The sequence below is a fragment of the Mugil cephalus genome, chromosome 18 (genome assembly GCF_022458985.1).
Source record: "Mugil cephalus isolate CIBA_MC_2020 chromosome 18, CIBA_Mcephalus_1.1, whole genome shotgun sequence".
NCBI classification, from domain to species: Eukaryota; Metazoa; Chordata; class Actinopteri; order Mugiliformes; family Mugilidae; genus Mugil; species Mugil cephalus.
The window spans coordinates 18,055,809-18,065,031 of NC_061787.1; positions in this window are offsets into that span (position 1 = coordinate 18,055,809).

The following is a 9,223-nucleotide window of genomic DNA, read 5'->3' on the forward strand; positions in this document are numbered from 1 at the left end:
TATATCATACTATTTATGCATGTTAACTGCATTTCGTTGCTCTGTACCTGTACATGTGTAATGACATTAAAGTTGAATCTAATCTAATCTAAAAAGGGTCGAAGGGATGGGAAGAAAAGGGGTTTAACGGAAGATACAAAGAGGGCTGGGGGCTGAGACCTGAGACTCACAGAGAAAGAGAGGGTTAGGACACACTGTTGTAGGTAAGCATGAGAAACAGAATGATGTGCGGCGTGGTGGAGAGTAACTAGTTACAAAGGTTTGTGTAATTAACAAATCTAACACATCAGCGATAACAGCGCCTTCTCTTCATCCTGTTGTGTTGCCTCATTTTGCCGTGGATAAATACTTTTTTTATTCATTACACAAAAGAAGTCTGAGCATTGCTATTGTTAGGGTCTCTGCTTTGAACACTGTGAAATGTCGGATTTTTTAAATTCATGTTTTTGGAATGCAACAGGTCTCATTATGTAGTGAAGTTATTACAATAATAATATTTCTTTTGCATACATTAATAGGGTAATTGGTAATCTGTTATAATTTCCATTTCAAAAGCCGCACTTCCCAGTGCTGATTGTTCAGTACCTGGTCCCTGATAGTGAAGACTGGCTTCATCTGAACCATAATTTGATTACGATGGGGCTCTGCTGAGATCCTCTGTTATTGTTTCTAACTGAGCTCACTAACTCATGTTGCTCGTTGCTTCTCAGTTATGTTTGTTTAGTATTTGTCACAGTCAGTTGTCTTGTCTTTTTGTGAAAAAAAAAAGCAAATAATGAAACAAATAAGGAGCATGATCAAGTGTTTCAGTTCGGTAAATAAGTGTGAATTGCAGCAGTTTGTTCCTTGCCGTTTGTTTAGGTCAGGAAGAAAAGCAAGATGTAAGATTTTACATGTTGACCATAAACGTTTACAGATAAATCCTGCGCCCCGATGTAGAGGAGCAATATGAACCATCCCCACTCATTGCTGCACTTCCAGGTGGCAGATGAGAAGAATCTTTTCAGTGTGAGGACTTGCTGTAATACCAGGAATTGTGCCTGCCTTGATGGTCAGCTTTAGCAGCCTTTACTGCTGCATTTGACAGCTACTGCGGTTCTGCCATAACCCCAGATGCACAGAATCCATAATTTGCCAGTCTATTTTTGTTTGTGAAGCATTATTTCGATGCAACAGACTATAAACGGTGAGGCAGCCTCACCATAAATGAAAAGCGTACAAATGCGCAGACGTCCGTTTTTTGACCACGTTTACTCTATGCCTGTGCAAAAGGCACAAAACGAATCACTCACTATCCCACCCCATGGAGATGTCAGCTTTTTACAGTAAACTAAGTGTTGGAGTGGAAACACAATGAAGGCGTTTGATCCAAACTGAACTCTCTGAAGCTTTGGCAAACACTGTGGCTAGTATTGGTGAGTGAAGCTTTCGTTTCCCCACGCTACTATTAGTTTCCCTCGGGGGAAAATTCATAAGCTTGTTCCACAGCTGTCATCGGCCTTTAGCCTTAGTTACACAGACACAGAAATTTCAGCATGAGAACGGAGAATCTGGTGTCGGGGCTGCACGACTTTTTCAAGTCTCTGATGACTTCACTAATAAAAACACAGTAGAAAATACAACAATCAAATCTATATTTTTGACCTGAATACATGCTGAGAATGAACAAATACATACAGTGTATACTGTGCACTGCAGATATGCATAGCCTGTATAAAAGCAGGCTGCACCTCAGCACCATCAGTATCATTTAACAGTACTCTACAGCATGTGGTAAGATGGGATAGTGTAGCCGCCTCCTCTCTGTTACCGCACGTTTGTTGAAGTTGTTAGCTGACTGCTTTCCAGAGGGTTCAAACTGTTCCTAGCTGATGCTAGGTAGCAGCCCTTTTCCAGGTGAGCGTGTATTGCAGCAGCACTAATTCTTATATTTGTATTTTAACACACCTGATTAACCGCTGCTAATTTGCTGCAGTGACCCACTGGGCTCCTCACCTGTCTTCTAGGAGGCTTCCATGTTGGTTAAGCCATCATGGCACAATCTCACCAGTCAACAAGTCTGTAAAACCTCTATTTGGTGCCCTTTAACAGTCTACTTAGACGACTGGAGCAGTATAGACCCCAGCTTTGCTGTATTCACAGGTTCAGATTATACTAAATGAAAAAAGGTGGACAAAAAAGAAAGAGAGTCTGGGAGTTTAAGTTGTTAAAGGACAGGGATGAGATAGACCTTTTGAATTAAAACAAATAGCGCTGCCTGTTAAATGTCCTGTCATGGAATTGTGAATAATGCAGAAGTATAATAAATAGATTAACAGCATTACTCATGACAAATATCAGAGCCTGGAGTTCCCAAACACAATCTCCTAAAGAAATAAGACCACTGGTCTCCTAGCAATAGCAGGTCTGTTTAACTTTAATTACTCTAACTTAACTGTCTGAACTAGCTCTATTAAAACCTGCTCCATTAAGACTCCATTAAATTGGTGTGAATAGGCACTGCAGCAGTGACAGATTGTTTTGTTTTTCTAATCTATTGTGCAGATAGGATTTAATTAATTTAACCGTTTCAACCAAAAAACCAGAGGTCACAGTTTTCTAATTAAGATCCAAGCACATAAAGAAGGCTTCTCTCTACTCACTGTTTTGGGTCTTTTTCTCAGTAATAACACTCACTGGTGCACACAGGCGAGCAGCGCTTTAAGTAGCATGCAGAAATGCAGCGTCGATCCCTGTTGCTTTAAACTACGACAGGGAGTTTCTTGCCGCTATGGAGGGAACACTGCAGTCTGAATACACACACAAAAAGCAGGCTGCTCAAAACATAACAGACAAACTTCATGAAATGAGAAGCAAAATATTAAGCTCCAAACTTTTGGCCATGAATAAAAAATGGAACGCAGGCATCTAACCAAAGAATTTAGACATTCCTTGCATGTAGAGTTTGGATTATGTACTGTTAGGCATGAAGACTATTAAAAAAACATGTTATACAAAGTATAGTAAAAGAAGGACTTCTTTTTATTATACTTTGTGAAACATCTGTTGTTATTCCATTGAATCTCTGTTTCTTTATTTCTTGTTCTATTCAAATGAAAGGCCGGTGTTCCACACCTCCAACGGACAACTTAAAGAACTATCATCTCTTCTATTGACCTTTTCATAAATTTGACCTGCCATGGTCAAATACTTTTGCGAACAATAACAGCAGCAAGCTCAACTAAATGTAATGTCATTTTTTGTTTATCAATGAGAACCACATCGAATCGAGTTTGACACACAAAAATAAGTGCTTGACTGAGTAATAAGGAGTTGTACTTAAAGAGATTATTAATAAATGAAAAACAATGTTGACATTTTCAAGCGTCTCTCTTGTAGATTCTACAAGACCAACAGTCTACAGCCATGCCCAGAGAGTCATTATGAGCATGAGACTGTGCATGATACAGTGGGGGAAATAAGTATTTGATCCCCTGCTGAATTTGTAAGTTTGCCCACTTCCATAGAAATGATCAGACTCTGGTTTTTATGGTTGTTTACTGGTTATGGGTATAGACAGAATATCAGTTGAAAATGCATAAAAAACACACAATCTAAAAGTTATAAATTGTTATGTATTTTATTAAGGGAAATAAGTATTTGATCCCCAAGCACAACACAAGTCAGTACTTTGTAGAGAAACCTTTGTTGGCAAGCACAGCGATGAGACGTTTCTTGTAGTTGGTCACCAGGTTTGCACACAGCGCAGGAGGGATTTTGGCCCATTCATCTTTACAGACAGTCTCTAAATCCTTCAAGTTTCTTGGCTGCCTCTTGGAAACTCGGAGCTTCAGCTCCCTCCACAGGTTTTCGATCGGGTTAAGGTCTGGAGACTGACTAGGCCACTCCATGACCTTAATATGCTTCTTCTTGAGCCACTCCTTTGTTATCCTGGCAGTATGTTTTGGGTCATTGTCATGTTGGAAAACCCACCCACGAGGCATCTTCAGTGTTCTTGCTGAGGAAAGAAGGTTTTTGTCCAAGATGTTACAGTACATGGCTGCATTCATTGGCCCCATAATGCGGTGAAGTTGCCCTGTACCCTTTGCTGAAAAACAGCCCCAAAACATGATGTTTCCACCTCCATGCTTAACCGTGGGTATGGTGTTCTTTGGGTCATACTCACGTTTTTTCATCCTCCAAACATGGCGGGCCGAGTTAATGCCAAATAGCTCAACTTTGGTTTTGTCAGACCACAGCACTTTCTCCCAAGCCTTCTCTGAGTCATTTAGATGTTCACTGGCAAACTTAAGGCGGGCCTGTACATGTGCCTTCTTGAGCAGGGGGACCTTGCGGGCACTGCAAGAGTTCAATCCATAACGGCGCAGTGTGTTGCCAACTGTTTTCTTGGTGACGGAGGTCCCAACTGCTTCCAGATCATTAACAAGCTCCTGCCGTGTTGTTTTAGGCTGCTCCCTCACCTTTCTCATCATCATCCTCACTCCATGAGGCGAGATTTTGCGGGGAGCTCCAGACCGAGGACAGTTGATGGTCCTTTTATGGGTCTTCCACTTGCGAATAATGGCACCAATAGTTGTCACCTTCTCACCAAGCCTTTTGCTGATGGTTTTGTAACCTATACCAGCCTTGTGCAGGTCTACAATCTTGTCCCTGACATCTTTTGACAGCTCTTTGGTCTTGCCCATGGTGCTGTAGAAGTTGGAATGTAAGAAACTGATTCTTAGAGCAGGTGTGCTTTATATACATGACGAGTTAAGATCAGGAGTATTGGTAATTAGTTGACTGAGCACAGCTGTGTGCCACATGCGCACCAGCCAATCTGTAGGAGCCTGAATTCTAAGTGAATTGTTGGGGATCAAATACTTATTTCCCTTAATAAAATACATAACAATTTATAACTTTTAGATTGTGTGTTTTTTATGCATTTTCGATTGATATTCTGTCTATACCCATAACCAGTAAACAACCATAAAAACCAGAGTCTGATCATTTCTATGGAAGTGGGCAAACTTACAAATTCAGCAGGGGATCAAATACTTATTTCCCCCACTGTATGTCATCAGGGTCTACTGGCATATCTTTGCATGGTTAACAGTTCAAAAATAGCTGCTCGTTTGTGTAGTTCTGTCCGTTGTGCAACACCTCATTTCAGTCTCCATCAGAAACCGATTTCCTAAGTGCACTTTTTAAGGCTTTTCCATACCATACTCTGTTCTGAACTGGCCAACTTCCAGGAGCTCCTCCTTTGCAGACTTCAGCTAGGTCCAGAGGCTATGAATCACTGTTGTTCTCATTCTTTACTCAAAATGTCAATTTTTGAATATATCCATAAATGTTTGAGCCAGAGTTATGCAGGGATAAATGTATGTAGGGACGATGCCAGCACAAACACTGAACAACATTATCAGCAATCTTAGCAGCAAAGGCTAAGGGGCAGATAGCCTTTAATCATCTGATGTTGGTGTGACGGGGACGTAGACATTATGACTTTACAGAGTCAGAGCAGACTGAAACATGGCCGTTTGAGTAGTTTTAACCCGACACGTCCGATGGTTAGTTACATGGATGTTTCTGGAAACTTGAACATCCTTGGCTTTCAAAAAACCTGTGCAACTATGTTTGGATAAATCATCTGGCTACTACGAGAGGGTGGCAAAGAGAAAACACAATGAGGATCATCAAAAGAAAGAATCATCAAACACAGCAAGGTAGCATGGAACAAGACGTGGTACAAGGACGAGGAAACATTGGACATGGCGTGGCGACATTAACGACGCGACAAGGAACAAAAGGACAGGCAGGGCTATATATACACACATGAGGATAACAAGACACAGGTGAAACACATAAGGACAATCAACACAGGTGAGACCAATAAACAATCAAGAGACAAGGGGGCACAAGACAGGAAATCCACAACTTAACAAAATAAAACAGGATACAACAAGACACAAAATAAAAGACAGGCATAGAACCTTGACAGGGTGAAGTGCTGACTGAAACGTCTTCTGCCTCCATTTATCCATTTATGTAAATTCTATGTTGGATTTATGTTATTGTGTATTTAAAGAAATTTAAGTTTGTGGGGGAAAATTCAAAAAATATATGAAAAGTATCTAATCAACCAAAGATGTTGTGAGCCCCCGCACTACCTCCGTGGACCCCCTGTTGTAGACCTGTGTTTTAAGGCATAAAAGGTAGACTGCCAACAGTCCCTCACATTTCGACATGATGGTGTCAGCTGAGCAGGTAAGAGATCACAAACTGGCAGAGATCAACAGGAAATTAAATGAAAGTTAAAACCTTCAGATAATAAGAAGCTAGAGGTAAAGTATCACCAAGGTCTGCAAGAATGATCTGGGGCTTTGAATGCAAGATTTCATGGCAACTTAGGGACCAAGTGAACAATCTTCCAACTTTAAATTGCTTTTAAACATGAGAGTTTCTCATTCTAATACTCTAACATAATATTTCCAGTACAGAGACAAAATTCCCACGAGGACCCATAAACCATGACACCTGTCCACGCCGCTACTGACCTTTTGCTGAGAGCGCTTTGCATTTTGAAGGACATGCCACTGAATAAAACACCTACAAACCTGTGTATGCGAAGCAGCTGTAACACAGAAAACAAAGCCGAGAGATCCGAGCTTTCAACGCTCCCGAAGAGAATCTTAAGCTTGTAGTCTCATCTGATTAAGCAAAAACATGAAGAGAGAAAAGAAGACTGTTGAGGGAGGAGCACAGCGGTCTGGAAACGAGCGAGCCGTGAGAAAGCAAGAATGAGTGCAAACAGAATGAGGAGACAAAAGAGGAAAGGAGGGTATATGGCGTGTGGATGGATTCTGACTGACAGCGCTATATGAGAACCCCCATTGCACAGTGGCAAACAGCAGATTCCCGTATTATCAAGACCTCACCTGGCTACGTCTGCCAGCACTGCATATAGTGGAATTATACCGCTGCATTTCTTGAGGGCTGCATCGTCACACTAGCCTGCACGAGCATCTCATCACGCCACTGCTGCTCCACTGATGAATAGTTTCATGAGTGTCTCGGGCGTGCAATATTCATGAAACTATATGAATGCAGCCACAGAGCTGTGCGGAAACCAGCCCAGCCGTAAACCTTGTAAATAAAAACCTTGCAGCTATCTCCGAGAGTAATAAAGAAGCACGCTCTTTTGAGTGCGTCCTGCTCTTATACTCGTAAAAAAAAAAAAAAAAAACTTGTGCAACCTTATTCTTTTAACTGTGGTAGGTTGTTATTGTTGCAAAATCTGATTTATGTCCAGAAAAGTGCAGGAGAGATCTCCTCTCCGCACATTGTGAGATGCAGAGTTATTTCACATCCAGGAGGCACACATTCTCTAATGGTGAGCTGGGTAGAAGCAAAAAAAAAAAATAACCCTCAGACATTGCTGCCTGTTGCACATCACAGCCGGTGTCAATACCGGCTGTGATGTTTCGGCCCTTTAATCCACTTCCTGGTGATGAGGCAGTGGTGACGGACTTCTCCGTGCCACTCCCAAACAGCTGCAGTTAGGCCCTTAGAATCTTTTATAAATCCCCAGCCTAGTTATTCTTCCACTCCCACAGCTCTTGTCCTTTCTCTTCAGCCACAGACAGAAGCTTCCTCACTCTGTCTCTTTCTTTCATTGTTTTGTTTTCCAGATGTCATCCAAATGTCCTTCAGGAAACAGGAAAGTTTGTTGAAAGAATTATTCTGCTGTGTCTCTTTGCATTGTGCTGCCGGCTTAGCATAATGTGCCTTATTTCTTTCCCAGGCTTTCTGGATTCCCAGGGAACTGTTAGTTTGAACGTAGCAGCATGTTTCTTGGTTTGAGAGTAAGTTGGGAGTGGGAGTTGTTTATCTAAGTCTGGCCTGCTCCTTGTAGGGCACGATGTTGATGGTGGTTCTGGTGCTGCTATGAACTGTATGCAATGGCAATTTTGCTTTTCCTGGACTCTCACATTGCATCGGCAGCTTCCTTAGTAGCTAGTCATACTGCCTTGTGTTTAGATCGTGGGCCAACACATTGCTCCAAACCAAACCATTCCACGGTATTTGGGGCAATAGACTCACATTTTGTGGACTGCCCCTCTGGATTTGTCCTTTCTTCACCTCTTTTTTAGTTCTCCTCAGCCAAGCCCTGCCTTGTTGAGTCCCCTTGACAAGTGCTTTCATCCAAGTAACCTGTTACATATTTTTGTCCAAGTAGCCTGGTATTTATTTACTACATGCCTACAGTGAAAATGAGTTGTACAAATGTTTTGAAACACATGCAGGCCCATTTTGCTGATTAAATGTGACCCTTACTACATTAAATACTTGTGAGCAAACAATGCAAATTATTTGTTCAGATACCTCTTTTACATCCATTTACAATTTTCTTTCATAAATCGTATTCTTTTTCCAGTTTTGCGTATATATTGCTTTCTCTGTATTTTATTTTTACCACCCCTTTCGTGAGCAGTGCGCTTGTCCTTTTATGTACAATGACATAACAAATAACAAAATGTGGCTTTATACTATTCTGACAACCATATTTTAAAATGCACCCATATAAATATGGCAATTTCTGCATTTAATGACCATGTTAGCAGTTTGATTAAGTCACCACCTCATTGCTGAGTAGAGGTTTTATTCTTAAAGGTGCCACTAAATGTGAAATGTCCTGCCACATGTATTTCTAAAGTATTAGTATCTTCCAATAGTGATAGATAGATAGATAGATAGATAGATAGATAGATAGATAGATAGATAGATAGATAGATAGATAGATAGATAGATAGATAGATAGATAGATAGATAGATAGATAGATAGATAGATAGATAGATAGATAGATAGATAGATTATGTTTGATTACAATGATATGGTTGAATTACAATGATATACCTGTTCATAGTATCATTAGTTTGATTACAATATGTTTGATGTGATGGGCCTCCACTAGGTATATGCTACTAGAACACAAAGAGAGAGCACTGAAATAAAAAAAGAAGGTATATCTACTCTATTCCTCATGAGAGAAGATAGTTGCACTTATTTTGCAATAAACTTTATTATTTAAAAAAAGGTTAAGAGTGGGCTAGAAAATAACGGTGTAAAATGGGCAGGAGTGACTTTGTGATACTGGGAGCCTAGAGGAATTCCAAAGCTACTGATGTAATGCAGGTGGATGAAGCTGGGAAAAAATAGAAAGCTATTTGGAATAGATCA